This window comes from Triturus cristatus, chromosome 1_1 (genome assembly GCF_964204655.1).
Source record: "Triturus cristatus chromosome 1_1, aTriCri1.1, whole genome shotgun sequence".
In the NCBI taxonomy this organism is placed as follows: Eukaryota; Metazoa; Chordata; class Amphibia; order Caudata; family Salamandridae; genus Triturus; species Triturus cristatus.
The window spans coordinates 725,268,521-725,289,675 of NC_140579.1; positions in this window are offsets into that span (position 1 = coordinate 725,268,521).

The window sequence follows — 21,155 nt, forward strand, 5'->3', positions numbered from 1 at the left end:
TGTGCTAATAAATGCATTCCGAAACACATTCCCTGCGTGCATGTCACTCATCTGTACAGGCACTTCACTCAGACAAGTGTGGGTGCGACATGTGCTGACAATTTAGGAATTTGTTAATGGATGGTGGGTGTGTCACATCTGTGCAGTGAGACTGTTTAGGGTGTCACGTATTCGAACTGCCAGTTCCGTGTGTCACAGTTGTTACGGTATCCCACTCTTCGGCGTTTCACATGTGTCCCAATTCTTTCCATTTTGGCTGTCATATGTGGCCTACAAGTGACAAAAGGGCTTCTTTTGGGATGCACCCTGTGACTCAAGTCCTGTGACATGGGCGACATGTATGTGGGGGGAGTCACTGCCCCTACATTGGTCCATGCTTTCAATATTTTTTGGTTATGGACATGGCACGTCGGTGTGCAGGGGGTGTTTGTCCCTCTGCAATGTGAAGAGGGGATGCGGTTTCACAGTGTGTTCCATGTTTGTTTCCGCATTGGCACAGGTTACATACTGAATGCATGTCAATGTATATTGTGGCTGTTTGTGGGGTACTGCCTATCTGATTTGGACAATGGTCATTTGTTCTGCGTCACAGCTGTGGAGTCGTGCTCGTACGTTGTCATCTCACCGTTTGTTTGGACTGCTCTTATGGTGTATTTTCCCACCAGACGCGAGTAAATTGCATTCCTGTCGCTGGTTTTCGCTGCTTTTTGTATCGCGCTTGGCCTCATCGCAACTGTTTTTTGCGTTCAAGTTTCGCATTTTTGCGGCATGGCGTTGATTTTATCGCGGTCATTTGACGCGTTATCTGGGGACTATCGCATGGTGCCCCGTGTTGTGAATACTTGGTTATCACGGTGTAAATTTCCCGTGATAGACTGCGATGTTGGAGGTTCCGTTAAGTAACTTTTGCGATGGTTATCACACGTTCTTGAGAATATGCCCAGTTTTCTTTCTTTCAAATCCCATTCTAAATGTTATCGTTCTCAAAAAAGAGGTTTTTTTGTAGGTCTTGCCTGAGCCAGTGTGCATGCGCTGCTCAGCGAGGCTTTTGTAAGGACTTTAAACTCGGAACACACGCTCGAGCGTGTGCTTTGTTTTCCATCCCCCGCTATTGGTCTTTGCGTGCGTCTTTCTAAGTAAGACAGCACTCAATTGGCCAAAGGCGGGTGCATGTTCCGCCTTCTCTCTCCCCTGTCCCAGGGAGCTCGGGAGCAAGCAGCAGCGTGGTCGGGTGCTAGCTGCATACCTCGCATTCCTTGCAGTGCGCGCTCACTGCGCTTGTTTTCATTATACCAGTAATTGCGATGGCGTGGAACTCTCTGATAAAGTGTCGATAACAAAAAGCCACTGTCAATATCACACAGATCTAACTGTGGGATAATCCCTTTTTAGGACAAAATCCCTCACTCACCATCTGTGGCATGCTTCATCATTTGGGATTCTCCTCCCAGAGGAAACCTAGTTCCTCTGAGGGCTACAACCCCCACTCTGAGTGGGAGGAGCACAGGAATGTTTTAGTTCTACTCTACACGGATTTGCTGAATCCACTAAATGAGGGACAGTGTGGGAGAGGGCGCAGTGCAAAGTAAAAATAATGTGAATGAAGTGATGTGAAAACTAGCTAGAGAGAATACTACACATACTTTATTCATATATTCTCTCTGCCAGAATTAAAAACAGTGCACCTGTGGCATAGAATTAAACAGCATGTTTCAGACGATTTAGTGTGGTCAACATGTTTCAGCCATAATAACACAAATTGTGTCAAGAATTTCGTCTGGACCTTTGTAGATGCTGCTGCAAAGTAAAATGTGAAAACGCATAAACAACTATAAATGAAAAACAAATACAGAACCGAAGGCACCTCCCTGTTCCTCTTCTCAAAGGGTGACTGTACCTGTGTCAACTGGGTAGAAGGTTTTACCTCAACCTGACAACAGCTCAGGATAGGGGGCACCGCTCTGTCCATCGGTCCAGAGGTCGCAGGCTTTGTACCACCCCCACCACCAGGTCCACCACCAGGTCCACCACCACCACGTCCTCCATCACCACAATGTCCTCCATCACCACCACGTCCTCTACCACCACCACGTCCACCACCACCATGTCCACCACCATGTCACGTCCACCACCATGTCACGTCCACCACCATGTCCACCACCACGTCCACCATGTCCACCACCAACATGTCCACCACCACCATGTCCACCACCACCATGTCCACCACCACCACATCCTCCACCACCACGTCCACCACATCCACCACCACCACGCCACCACCACCACGTCCACCACCACGTCTACCACCACCACATCCACCACCACCACTACCTCCACCACCACCACATCCTCCACCACCACCATGTCCTCCACCACCACCACGTCCACCACATCCACCACCACATCCTACACCACCACCACGTTATCCACCCCATCCACCACCATATCCACCACCACATCCACCACCACCACTAGGTCCACCACCACCACTACATCCACCACCTCTACCACCACGTCCTCCACCACCACCACATTCACCACCATGTCCACCACATCCACCACCACCATGTCCACCACATCCACCACCATTTGCACCACATCCACCACGTCTACCACATCCACCACCATGTCCACCACCACCACATACACCACCACCATGTACACCACCACATCCACTACCACCATGTCCACCATGTCCACCACCACATCCACCAACATGTCCACCACATCCACCACCATGTCCACCACATCCACTGCCATGTCCACCACCACCACTGCCACGTCCACCACTACCACATCCTCCACCACCATGTCCACAACCATATCCACCACCATGTCTACCACCACATCGACCTCCACCACCACATCGACCACCATCACATCCATCATGTCCACCATCACATCCACCACCACATCCACCACCACATCCACCACCATGTCTACCACCACCACTTCTGCCACCACGTCTACCACCACCACGTCCACCACCACCATGTCCACCACCACCACATCCATCACCACGTCTACCACCACCACATCTACCACCACCTCATCTACCACCACCACGTCCACCACCACCACGTCCACCACCACATCTACCACCACCACGTCCTCCACCATCATGTCCACCACCACATCCACCACCACCACCACATTCACCACCACCACCACATCCATCACATACACTACCACATCCACCACCACCACATCCACTACCATATGCACCACCACCACGTCCACCATCACGTGCACCATCTCCACCACATCCACATCCACTACCACCACATCCACCACCACCATGTCCTCCACCACCACCACGTCCTCCACCACCACCACGTCCTTCACCACCACCACCAGGTCCACGTCCATGACCACTATCACGTCCACCACCACATACACCACCACCATGTCCACCACCACCATGTCCTCTACCATGTCCACCACACCGTGTCCACCACCACCACCAAGTCCACCACCACATCCACCACCATGTCCACCACCACCAGGTCCAACACCACCAGGTCCACCACCACCACGTCCACCATATTCACCACCATCATGTCCACCACCACGTCCACCACCACCACGTCCACCACCACATTTACCACCTCCACCACCACATCCACAACTACCTCCAACAACACATCCACCACCACATTCACCACCACCACGTCCTCCATCACCACCACGTCATCCACCACCACCACGTCATCCACCACCACCATGTCCACCACCACCACCACATCCACCACCACCACATCCACCACCCCCACGTCCACTACCATGTCCACCACCACCACCACGTCCACCACATCCACTGCCACCACATCCACCACCACCATGTCCTCCACCACAACCACATCCTCCACCACCACCACATCCACATCCACCACGTCCACCACATCCACATCCACCACCACCACATCCACCACCACAGCCACCATGTCCACCACCACCACATCCACCACCACCAGGTCCACGTCCATGACCACCATCATGTCCACCACCACAACCACCACGTCCACCACCACCACATCCACCATGTCTACCACATCCACCACAACCACCACGTCCACCACCACATACAGAACCACCATGTCCACCACCATCACATACACCACCACATCCACCACCACCATGTCCACTACCATCTCCACCAACACCATGTCCACCTTCACGTCCACCACCACCACCACCACATCCATTATCACCACATCCACCACCATCATGACCACCACCATGCTCACCACCACCAACACGTCATCCACCACCACCACGTTATCCACCACCAGCACATCATCCACTATCACCATGTCCACCACATCCACCACCATGTCCACAATGTCCACCACCACCACGTCCACTACCACCACATCCACCACCGCCACATCCACCACCACGTCCACCACCACGTCCACCACCACCACCATGTCCACCACCAGGTCCACCACCAGGTCCACCACCACCATGTCTACCACCACATCCACCACCACCATATCCTCCACCACTATCATGTCCACCACCACATCCACCATGTCCACCACCACATCCACCATGTCCGCCACGACATCCACCACCACGTCCACCACCACATACACCACCACCACGTCCACCACCACCACATCCGCCACCACATCCACCACATCCACCACCTTCACCACATCCACCACAACCACATCCACCACCACGTCCACCACCACCACGTCCACCACCACCACATCCTCCACCACCACCAAGTCCACCCCCATGTGCATCACCAACACCACATCCAACACCACATCCACCATGTCCACCACCAATATGTCCACCACCACCACGTCCACCACCACCAGGTCCACGTCCATGACCACCACCACCATGTCCACCACCACCATGTCCACCACATCCACCACCACGTCCTCCACCACCATGTCCACCACGTTTACCACCACCACATCTACCACCACCTCATCCACCACAACATCTACCACCACATCTACCACCACCACATCCACCACCACATCCACCACCATGACCTCCATCACCACCACGCCCTCCACCACCACAACATCCACCACCATGTCGTCCACCACCACATCATCCACCACCACCACCAGGTCCACCACCACCATGTCTACCACCACTATATCCACCACCTCCACCACCACGTCCTCCACCACCACCACATCCTCCACCACCACCATGTCCTCGACACCACATCCACCACCATGTCTACCACATCCACCACACCATGTCCACCACATTTTCCACCACCATGTCCACCACATCCACCACCACGTCCACCACATCCACCACCATGTCCCCCACCACCACATACACCACCACCATGTCCACCACCACATCCACTAACACCACCATGTCTACCACATCCACCACCATGTCCACCACCACCTCCACCACTACCTCTACCACTGCCACATCCACTACCACATCCACCACCACCACCAATTCTACCACCACCAGGTCCACCACCAAGTCCACCATATCCACCACCATCACATCCACCACCACCAGTGCATCCACCACCACGTCCACCACCACCTCCACGTCCTCCACCCCCTCCACAACCACCACCACCATGTCCACCACCACGTCATCCACCACCACCATGTCATCCAACACCACCACGTCCACCACCACATCCACCACGTCCACCACCACATCCACCACCACCACTACCACCACATCCACGACAACTACCACCAAATCCTCCACCACCACCACGTCCACCACCACCACCACATCCACGTCCACCACATCCACCACCACATCCACCACCACCACATCCACCACCACGGCCACCATGTCCACCACCATGTCCATGTCCACCACCACCAGGTCCACGACCACCATCACGTCCACCACCACATCCACAACAACCACGTCCACCACCACCACATCCACCACCACGTTCACCACCTCCACCACCACATCCACCACTACCTCCACCACCACATCCACCACCACCATGTCGTCCACCATATTCACCTCCATCATGACCACCACATCCACCACCACCACCACCAGATCCACGTCCACCACCATGTTCACCACCACCACATCCACAACTGCCACCACCACCACGTCATCCACCACCACCACATCATCCACCTCCACCACATCCACCATCACATCCACCACCACGTCCACCACCACGTCCACCACCATGCCCACCACCACCACATCCACCACCACCACATCCTCCACCACCATGATGTCCACCACCACATCCACCATGTCCACCACCACATCCACCACGTCCACAACAACATCCACCACGTCCACCACCACATACACCACCACATCTACCACCACCACATCCACCACCACCACATACACCACCACATCCACCACATCCACCACCACATCCACCACCACCACGTCCACTACCATCTCCACCAATACCATGTCTACCACCATGTCCACCAACACCACATCCATTACCACCACATCCACCACCACCACATCCACCACCACCACGTCCACCACAGCACATCCACCACCACAAGGTCCACCACCACCACGTCCACCACTACCACCACCATCACGACCACCACATCCACCACCATGCTCACTACCACCACCACGTCATCCATCACCACCACATTATCCACCACCACCATGTCATCCACTATCACCACATCCAACACCATGTCCACCACATCCACCACCATATCCTCCACCACCACGTTTACCACCACCACGTCTACCACCACCACGTCCACCACCACGTCTACCACCACCACATCCACCACCACGACCTCCATCACCACCATGCCCTCCACCACCACAACGTCCACCACCACGTCGTCCACCACCACATCATCCACCACCACCACCAGGTCCACCACCACCACGTCCACCATATTCACCACCATCATGTCCACCACCACGTCCACCACCACCACGTCCACCACCACATTTACCACCTCCACCACCACATCCACAACTACCTCCAACACCACATCCACCACCACCACGTCCTCCATCACCACCACGTCATCCACCACCACCACGTCATCCACCACCACCATGTCCACCACCACCACCACATCCACCACCACCACATCCACCACCCCCACGTCCACTACCATGTCCACCACCACGTCCACCACATCCACTGCCACCACATCCACCACCACCACGTCCTCCACCACAACCACATCCTCCACCACCACCACATCCACATCCACCACGTCCACCACATCCACATCCACCACCACCACATCCACCACCACAGCCACCATGTCCACCACCATGTCCACCACCACCACATCCACCACCACCAGGTCCACGTCCATGACCACCATCATGTCCACCACCACAACCACCACGTCCACCACCACCACATCCACCATGTCTACCACATCCACCACGTCCACCACCACATACAGAACCACCATGTCCACCACCATCACATACACCACCACATCCACCACCACCATGTCCACTACCATCTCCACCAACACCATGTCCACCTTCACGTCCACCACCACCACATCCATTATCACCACATCCACCACCATCATGACCACCACATCCACCACCATGCTCACCACCACCAACACGTCATCCACCACCACCACGTTATCCACCACCAGCACGTCATCCACTATCACCATGTCCACCACATCCACCACCATGTCCACAACGTCCACCACCACCACGTCCACTACCACCACATCCACCACCGCCACATCCACCACCATATCCACCACCTCAACCACCACCACGTCCACCACCACCACCATGTCCACCACCAGGTCCACCACCAGGTCCACCACCACCATGTCTACCACCACATCCACCACCACCATATCCTCCACCACTATCATGTCCACCACCACATCCACCATGTCCACCACCACATCCACCATGTCCGCCACGACATCCACCACCACGTCCACCACCACATACACCACCACCACGTCCACCACCACCACATCCGCCACCACATCCACCACATCCACCACCTTCACCACATCCACCACAACCACATCCACCACCACGTCCACCACCACCACGTCCACCACCACCACATCCTCCACCACCACCAAGTCCACCCCCATGTGCATCACCAACACCACATCCAACACCACATCCACCATGTCCACCACCAATATGTCCACCACCACCACGTCCACCACCACCAGGTCCACGTCCATGACCACCACCACCATGTCCACCACCACCATGTCCACCACATCCACCACCACGTCCTCCACCACCATGTCCACCACGTTTACCACCACCACATCTACCACCACCTCATCCACCACAACATCTACCACCACATCTACCACCACCACATCCACCACCACATCCACCACCACGACCTCCATCACCACCACGCCCTCCACCACCACAACATCCACCACCATGTCGTCCACCACCACATCATCCACCACCACCACCAGGTCCACCACCACCATGTCTACCACCACTATATCCACCACCTCCACCACCACGTCCTCCACCACCACCACATCCTCCACCACCACCATGTCCTCGACACCACATCCACCACCATGTCTACCACATCCACCACACCATGTCCACCACATTTTCCACCACCATGTCCACCACATCCACCACCACGTCCACCAAATCCACCACCATGTCCCCCACCACCACATACACCACCACCATGTCCACCACCACATCCACTAACACCACCATGTCTACCACATCCACCACCATGTCCACCACCACCTCCACCACTACCTCTACCACTGCCACATCCACTACCACATCCACCACCACCACCAATTCTACCACCACCAGGTCCACCACCAAGTCCACCATATCCACCACCATCACATCCACCACCACCAGTGCATCCACCACCACGTCCACCACCACCTCCACGTCCTCCACCACCTCCACAACCACCACCACCATGTCCACCACCACGTCTATCACCACCACATCCACCACCACCACTTCCTCTATCACCACCATGTCCTCCATCACCACCACGTCATCCACCACCACCATGTCATCCAACACCACCACGTCCACCACCACATCCACCACGTCCACCACCACATCCACCACCACCACTACTACCACATCCACGACAACTACCACCAAATCCTCCACCACCACCACGTCCTCCACCACCACCACATCCACGTCGACCACATCCACCACCACATCCACCACCACCACATCCACCACCACGGCCACCATGTCCACCACCATGTCCATGTCCACCACCACCAGGTCCACGACCACCATCACGTCCACCACCACATCCACAACAACCACGTCCACCACCACCACATCCACCACCACGTTCACCACCTCCACCACCACATCCACCACTACCTCCACCACCACATCCACCACCACCATGTCGTCCACCATATTCACCTCCATCATGACCACCACATCCACCACCACCACCAGATCCACCACCACGTCCACCACCATGTTCACCACCTCCACCACCACATCCACAACTGCCACCACCACCACGTCATCCACCACCACCACATCATCCACCTCCACCACATCCACCACCACGTCCACAACCATCACATCCACCACCACGTCCACCACCACGTCCACCACCATGCCCACCACCACCACATCCACCACCACCACATCCTCCACCACCATGATGTCCACCACCACATCCACCATGTCCACCACCACATCCACCACGTCCACAACAACATCCACCACGTCCACCACCACATACACCACCACATCTACCACCACCACATCCACCACCACCACATACACCACCACATCCACCACATCCACCACCACATCCACCACCACCACGTCCACTACCATCTCCACCAATACCATGTCTACCACCATGTCCACCACCACCAACACCACATCCATTACCACCACATCCACCACCACCACATCCACCACCACCACGTCCACCACAGCACATCCACCACCACCAGGTCCACCACCACCACGTCCACCACTACCACCACCATCACGACCACCACATCCACCACCATGCTCACTACCACCACCACGTCATCCATCACCACCACATTATCCACCACCACCATGTCATCCACTATCACCACATCCAACACCATGTCCACCACATCCTCCACCACCACGTTTACCACCACCACGTCCACCACCACGTCTACCACCACCACATCCACCACCACGACCTCCATCACCACCATGCCCTCCACCACCACAACGTCCACCACCACGTCGTCCACCACCACATCATCCACCACCACCACCAGGTCTACCACCACCATGTCCACCACCACCATGTCCACCACCACTACATCTACCACCTCCACCACCACGTCCTCCACCACCACCACGTCCTTGACATCACATCCACCACCATGTCTACCACATCCACCCCCACAATGTCCACCACATCCTCCATCACCATGTCCACCACATCCACCACCACGTCCACCACATCCACCACCATGTCCACCACAACCACATACACCACCACCATGTCCACCACCATATCCACTACCACCACCATGTCTACCACATCCACCACCATGTCCACCTCCACCTCCACCACTACCTCCACCACTGCCACATCCACCATCACATCCACCACCACCACCAGGTCCATCACCAAGTCCACCATATTCACCACCATCACATCCACCACCACCAGTGCATCCACCACCATGTCCACCACCACCTCCATGTCCTCCACTACCTCCACAACCACCACCACCACGTCTACCACCACCACATCCACCACCACCACGTCCTCCATCACCACCATGTCCTCCATCACCACCATGTCCTCCATCACCACCACGTCATCCACCACCACCATGTCATCCAACACCACCACGTCCACCACCACATCCACCACGTCCACCACCACCACTACCACCACATCCACCACCACTACCACCACATCAACCTCCACCACCACAACCTCCACCACCACCACATCCACGTCCACCACATCCACCACCACCACATCCTCACCACCACATCCACCACCACGGCCACCATGTCCACCACCATGTCCACGTCCACCACCACCAGGTCCACGACCACCATCACGTCCACCACCACATCCACAACAACCATGTCCACCACCACCACATCCACCACCACATCCACCACGTTCACCACCTCCACCACCACATCCACCACTACCTCCACCACCACATCCACCACCACCATGTCGTCCACTACCACCACATCCAGCATATTCATCTCCATCATGACCACCACATCCACCACCACCACCACATCCACCACCACGTCCACCACCATGTCCACCAACACGCCCACCACTATGACATCCACCACCACCACATCCTCCACCACCATCACGTCCACCACCACATCCACCATGTCCACCACCACATTCACCACATCCACCATGTCCACAACCACATCCATAATGTCCACCACCACATACACCACCACATACACCACCACCACGTCCACCACCACCACATACACCACCACATCCACCACCTCCACCACCACATCCACCACCACATCCACAACCACCACGTCCACCACCACCACCACCACATCCATTACCATCACATCCACCACCACCACATCCACCACCACCAGGTCCACCACCACCACGTCCACCACCACCAGGTCCACCACGTCCACCACTACCACCCTCACGACCACCACATCCACCGCAATGCTCACCACCACATCATCCACCACCACCATGTTATCCACCACCACCACGTCATCCACTACCACCACGTCCACCACATCCATCACCATGTCCACAACGTCCACCACCACCATGTCTACCACCACATCCACCACCGCCACATCCACCACCACATGCACCACCTCAACCACCACCATGTCCACCACCACCACCACATCCACCACCAGGTCCACCACCACCATGTCTACCACCACATCCACCACCACCACATCCTCCACCACCATGTCCACCACCACATTCACCATGTCCACCACCACATCCACCACATCCACCACCACATCCACCACCATGTCCAAAACCACATACACCACCACCACGTCCACCACCACATCCACCACCTTCACCACCTCTACCACATCCACCACCACCACCACATCCACCACCATATCCACCACCACCACCTCCACAACCACCACGTCCACTACCACCAAGTCCACCACCATGTCCACCACCAACACCACATCCACCACCGCATCCACCATGTCCACCACCAATATGTCCACCACCACCACGTCCACCACCACCAGGTCCACATCCATGATCACCACCACCATGTCCACTCCCACCATGTCCACCACATCCACCACCACGTCCTCCACCACCACGTCCCCCACATTTACCACCACCACGTCTACCACCACGACCTCCATCACCACCACGCCCTCCACCACCACGACGTCCATCACCACATCGTCCACCACCTCCACCACCACGTCCTCCACCACCACCACATCCTCCACCACTACCATGTCCTCGACACCACATCCACCACCATGTCTACCACATCCACCCCCACCATGTCCACCACATCCTCCACCATTATGTCCACCACATCCACATCCACCACCACGTCCACCACATCCACCACCATGTCCACCACCACCACATACACCACCACCATGTCCACCACCACATCCACTACCACCACCATGTCTACCACATCCACCACCATGTCCACCACCACATCCACCACTACCCCCACCACCGCCACATCCACCACCACATCCACCACCACCACTACCACCTCATCCACCACCACTACCACCACATCCTCCACCACATCCTCCACCACCACCACATCCACGTCCACCACATCCACCACCACCACATCCACCACCACCACATCCACCACCATATCCACCACCACGACCACCATGTCCACCACCATGTCCACGTCCACCAGGTCCACGACCACCATCACGTCCACTACCACATCCACAACAACCACGTCCACCACCACCACATCCACCACCACGTTCACCACCTCTACCACCACATCCACATCTACCTCCACCACCACATCCACCACCACCATGTCATCCAAAACCACCACGTCCACCATATTCACCATCAAGACCACCACATCCACCACCAACACATCCACCACCACGTCCACCACCACGTTCACCACCTCCACCACCACATCCACAACTGCCACCAACACCACGTCATCCACCACCACCACGTCATCCACCTCCACCACGTCCACCACCACCACATCCACCACCACCACGTCCACCACCATGTCCACCACCACGACCACCACATCCACCGCAATGCTCACCACCACCACCACATCATCCACCACCACCACGTTATCCACCATCACCACGTCATCCACTACCACCACGTCCACCACATCCACCACCATGTCCACAACGTCCACCACCACCATGTCTACCACCACATCCACCACCGCCACATCTACCACCACATGCACCACCTCAACCACCACCACCACCATGTCCACCACCACCACCACATCCACCACCAGGTCCACCACCACCATGTCTACCACCACATCCACCACCACCACATCCTCCACCACCATGTCCACCACCACATTCACCATGTCCACCACCACATCCACCATGTCCACCACCACATCCACCACCACGTCCAAAACCACATACACCACCACCACGTCCACCACCACCATGTCCACCACCACATCCACCACCTTCACCACCTCTACCACATCCACCACCACCACCACATGCACCACCACATCCACCACCACCACCTCCACCACCACCACGTCCACCACCACCAAGTCCACCACCATGTCCACCACCAACACCACATCCACCACCACGTCCACCATGTCCACCACCACTACCACCCTCACGACCACCACATCCACCGCAATGCTCACCACCACCACCACATCATCCACCACCACCACGTTATCCCCTACCACCACGTCATCCACTACCACCACGTCCAAAACATCCACCACCATGTCCACAACGTCCACCACCACCATGTCTACCACCACATCCACCACCGCCACATCCACCACCACATGCACCACCTCAACCACCACCACCACCATGTCTACCACCACCACCACATCCACCACCAGGTCCACCACCACCATGTCTACCACCACATCCACCACCACCACATCCTCCACCACCATGTCCACCACTACATTCACCATATCCACCACCACATCCACCATGTCCACCACCACATCCACCACCACGTCCAAAACCACATACACCACCACCACGTCCACCACCACCACGTCCACCACCACATCTGACCACCTTCACCACCTCTACCACATCCACCACCACCACCACATCCACCACCACATCTACCACCACCACCTCTACCACCACCACGTCTACCACCACCAAGTCCACCACCATGTCCACCACCAACACCACATCCACCACCACGTCCACCATGTCCACCACCACTACCACCCTCACAACCACCACATCCACCGCAATGCTCACCACCACCACCACATCATCCACCACCACCACGTTATCCACCACCACCACGTCATCCACTACCACCACGTCCACCACATCCACCACCATGTCCACAACGTCTACCACCACATCCACCACCGCCACATCCACCACCACATGCACCACCTCAACCACCACCACCACCATGTCCACCACCACCACCACATCCACCACCAGGTCCACCACCACCATGTCTACCACCACATCCACCACCACCACATCCTCCACCACCATGTCCACCACCACATTCACCATGTCCACCACCACATTCACCATGTCCACCACCACATCCACCATGTCTACCACCACATCCACCACCACGTCTAAAACCACATATACCACCACCACGTCCACCACCACCACGTCCACCACCACATCCACCACCTTCACCACCTCTACCACATCCACCACCACCACCACATCCACCACCACATCCACCACCACCACCTCCACCACCACCACGTCCACCACCACCATGTCCACCACCATGTCCACCACCAACACCACATCCACCACCATGTCCACCACCAATATGTCCACCACCAATATGTCCACCACCAACACCACATCCACCACCATGTCCACCACCAATATGTCCACCACCAATATGTCCACCACCACCATGTCCACCACCACCAGGTCCACATCCATGATCACCACCACCATGTCCACTCCCACCATGTCCACCACATCCACCACCACGTCCTCCACCACCACGTCCCCCACGTTTACCACCACCACGTCTACCACCACCACGTCTACCACCACCATGTCCACCACCATGTCCTCCACCACCACATCCACCACCACATCTATCACCACGACCTCCATCACCACCACGCCATCCACGACCACGACGTCTATCACCTCATCGTCCACCACCTCCACCACCACGTCCTCCACCACCACCACATCCTCCACCACTACCATGTCCTCGACACCACATCCACCACCATGTCTACCACATTCACCCCCACCATGTCCACCATATCCTCCACCACCATGTCCACCACATCCACATCCACCACCACGTCCACCACATCCACCACCATGTCCACCACCAGCACATACACCACCACCATGTCCACCACCACATCCACTACCACCACCATGTCTACCACATCCACCACCATGTCCACCACCACATCCACCACTACCTCCACCACTGCCACATCCACCACCACATCCACCACCACCACTACCACCTCATCCACCACCACTACCACCACATCCTCCACCACCACCACGTCCTCCACCACCACCACATCCACGTCCACCACATCCACCACCACATCCACCAACACCACATCCACCACCACATCCACCACCACGGCCACCATGTCCACCACCATGTCCACGTCCACCACCACCAGGTCCACGACCACCATCACGTCCACCACCACATCCACAACAACCACGTCCACCACCACCACATCCACCACCACGTTCACCACCTCTACCACCACATCCACCTCTACCTCCACCACCACATCCACCACCACCATGTCATCCAAAACCACCACATCCACCATATTCACCATCAAGACCACCACATCCACCTCCAACACATCCACCACCACGTCCACCACCACGTTCACCACCTCCACCACCACATCCACAACTGCCACCACCACCACGTCATCCACCACCACCATGTCATCCACCTCCACCACGTCCACCACCACCACATCCACCACCACCACGTCCACCACCATGTCCACCACCATGTCCACCACCACGACATCTACCACCACCTCATCTTCCACCACCATCCCGTCCACCAGCACATCCATCATGTCCACCACCACATCCACCACCACCATGTCCACCACCACCACATCCACCACCACATCCACCACCTCCACCACCACAACCACCACCACATCCACCACCACCAAGTCCACCACCACCACCCTCACGACCACCACATCCACCCTCACGACCACCACATCCACCACAATGCTCACCACCACCACATCATCTACCACCACCACATTATCCACCACCACCACGTCATCCACTACCACCACATCCACCACATCCACCACCATGTCCACAACGTCCACCACCACCATGTCTACCACCACATCCACCACCGCCACATCCACCACCACATGCACCACCTCAACCACCACCACCACCACATCCACCACCACCACCACATCCACCACCAGGTCCACCACCACCATGTCTACCACCACATCCACCACCACCATATCCTCCACCACCATGTCCACCACCACATCCACCATGTCCACCACCACATCCACCATGTCCACCACCACATCTACAACCACGTCCAAAACCACATACACCACCACCACGTCCACCACCACCACGTCCACCACCACATCCACCACCTTCACCACATCCACCACCACCACCACATCCACCACCACCTCCACCACCACCATGTCCACCACCACCACATCCTCCACCACCACCAAGTCCACCACCATGTCCACCACCAACACCACATCCACCACCATGTCCACCATGTCTACCACCAATATGTCCACCACCACCACGTCCACCACCACCAGGTCCACGTCCATGACCACCACCACCATGTCCACTCCCACCATGTCCACCACATCCACCACCACGTCCTCCACCACCACGACCCCCACGTTTACCACCACCACGTCTATCACCACCACGTCCACCATATTCACCATCACGACCACCACATCCACCACCACCACCACATCCACCACCACATCCACCACCACGTCCACCACCACCACATCCACCACCACATCCATCACCATGACCTCCATCACCACCACGCCCTCCACCACCACGACGTCCACCACCACATCATCCACCACCTCCACCACCATGTCCTCTACCACCACCACGTCCTCCACCACTACCATGTCCTCGACACCACATCCATCACCATGTCTACTACATCCACTCCCACCACATCCACATCCACCACCATGTCCACCACATCCACCACCATGTCCACCACCACCACATATACCACCACCATGTCCACCACCACATCCACTACCACCACCATGTCTACCACATCCACCACCATGTCCACCACCACATCCACGACTACCTCCACCACCACCACATCCACCACCACATCCACCACCACCACTACCACCACATCCACCACCACTACCACCACATCCTCCACCACCACCAAGTCCTCCACCACCACCACATCCATGTCCACCACATCCACCACAACATCCACCACCACCACATCCACCACCTCCACCACCACGGCCACCATGTCCACCACCATGTCAACGTCCACCACCACCAGGTCCACGACCACCATCATGTCCACCACCACATCCACAACAACCACATCCACCACCACATTCACCACCTCCACCACCACATCCACCTCTACCTCCACCACCACATCCACCACCACCATGTCATCCAAAACCACCACGTCCACCATATTCACCATCACGACCACCACATCCACCACCACCACCACATCCACCACCACATCCACCAACACGTTCACCACCTCCACCACCACATCCACAACTGCCAACACCACCACGTCATCCACCACCACCACGTCATCCACCTCCACCACGTCCATCGCCACCACGTCCACCACCACCACGTCCACTACCATGTCCACCACCACGTCCACCACCACAACATCTAGCACCACCTCATCCTCCACCACCATCAAATCCACCAGCACATCCACCATGTCCACCACCACATCCACCATGTCCACAACCACATTTACCACGTCCACCACCACACCCACCACCACATACACCACCACCACGTCCACCACCACCACATCCACCACCACATCCACCACATCCACCACCACAACCACCACCACATCCACCACCACCAAGTCCACCACCACCACCACATCCACCACCATGTCCATGTCCACCACCACCACGTCCACCACCACCAGGTCCACGTCCATGTCCACCACCACCATGTCCACCACATCCACCACCACCACATCCACCACCACGTCCTCCACCACCACATCCACCACCACCACATTTACCACCACCACATCTACCACCACATCCACCACCACGTCTACCACCACCACATCCACCACCACGACCTCCATCACCACCACATCCTCCACCACCACCATGTCCTCCACCACCACCACATCCTTCACCACATCGTCCACCACCACCACATCATCCACCAGCACCACGTCCACCACATCCACCATGACATCCACCACCATGTCCACCACCACATCCTCCACCACCATCATGTCCACCACCACATCCACCATGTCCACCACCACATACACCACCAGCACCATGTCTACCACCACATACACCACCACCAAGTTCACCACCACCACATCCACCACCTCTCCCACCATGACCACATCCACCACCACCACATCCTCCACCACCATCACGTCCACCAGCACATCCACCATGTCCACCACCACATCCACCACCATGTCCACCACCATATACACCACTACCACCACATCCACCACCACCACGTCCACCACCACCACGTCCACCACCACCAGGTCCACCACCACCATATCCACCACTACCACCACCATCACGACCACCACATCCAGCACCATGCTCACCACCACCACCACGTCCACCACCACCACGTCCTCCACCACCACCATGTCCACCAACACCACGTCCACCGCCACCACTATGATCACCGCCACCACGTCCTCCACCACCCCCAAGTCCACCACCACATCCACCACGTCCACCACCACCACGTCCACCATATTCACCAGCATCATGTCCACATCCACCACCATGTCCACAACCACCACATCCACCACCACGTTTACCACCTCCACCACCACATCTACCACTACCTCCACCTCTACCTCCACCACCACCATGTCATCCACCACCACCATGTCCTCTACCACCACCACATCCACCACCACATCCACCACCACTAGGTCCACCACCACCAAGTCCACCATATCCACCACCATCACGTCCACCACCATCACCACGTCCACCACCACACCTCATCCATCACCACCTCACCCACCACCACCACGTCCACCACCACATCCTCCACCACCTCCACAACCACCACCACGTCTACCATGCCCACCACCAATATGTCCACCACCACCAAGTCCACCACCACCAGCTTCATGTCCATGACCACCACCACCATGTCCACCACATCCATCATCACCATGTCCACCACCACCACGTTCTCCACCACCACGTCCATCATATCCACCTCCACCACGTCTACCACCACCACTTCCACCACCACATCCACCACCACCACATCCACCACCAGTACATCCACCACCACGTCCACCACATCCACCACCACATCGTCCACCTCACCACATCATCCACCACCACATCCACCACCACATCCTCTACCACCACCACATCCACCACCATGTCCACAACATCCACCACACCATGTCCACCACATCCACCATCACCATGTCTACCACCACCACATACACCACCACCTTGTCCACCACCACATCCACTACCACCACCATGTCCACCACATCCACAACCACCACCACGTCCACCATGTCCACCACCAATATGTCCACCACCACCAAGTCCACCACCACCAGCTCCACGTCCATGACCACCACCACGATGTCCACCACCACCATGTCCACCACATCCATCATCACCACGTCCACCACCACCACGTTCACCACCACCACGTCCACCACATCCACCTCCATCACATCTACCACCACCACGTCCACCACCACATCCACCACCATGTCTATCACCACCACATCCACCACCATGACCTCCACCACCACCACATCACCACCACCACGTCCTCCACTACCACCACATCCACCACCACGTCATCCACCACCACCACATCATCAACCTCTACCAACACCACAACGTCTACCACATCCACCATCATATGCACCACCACCACCACATCCACCACTACCACATCCTCCACCACCACATCCACCACCACCACATCCACCACCAGTACATCCACCACCACGTCCACCACATCCACCACCATATCGCCCACCATCACCACATCATCCACCACTACGTCCACCACCACATCCTCTACCACCACCACATCCACCACCATTTCCACAACATCCACCACACCATGTCCACCACATCCACCATTACCATGTCCACCACCACCACATACACCACCACCTTGTCCACCACCACATCCACTACCACCACCATGTCCACCACATCCACCACCATGTCTTCCACATCCACCATGTCCACCACCACCATGTCTACCACCATGTCCTCCACTACCACCACCACCATATCCACAACCATGTCCTCACCATGTCCACCACCACGTCCACAGCCACCACGTCCACAGCCAGCACATCCACAGCCACCATGTCCACAGCCACCACATCCCCCACCATGTCTACCACCACCACATCCACCACCATGCCCATCACCACCATGCCCACCACCGCCATGTCCACCACCACCACATCCACCACCACATCCACCACCATGTCTACCACCACCATGTCTACCACCACCATGTCCACCACCACCATGTCCACCACCACCACATCCATCACCATATCTACCACCACAACGTCCACCACCACCACGTCCACCACCACCATGTCCACCACCACCACGTCCACCACAACATCCACCACCACCACGTCCTCCACCATCACGTCCACCACCATCACATACACCACCACATCCACCACCATGTCTACTACCATGTCC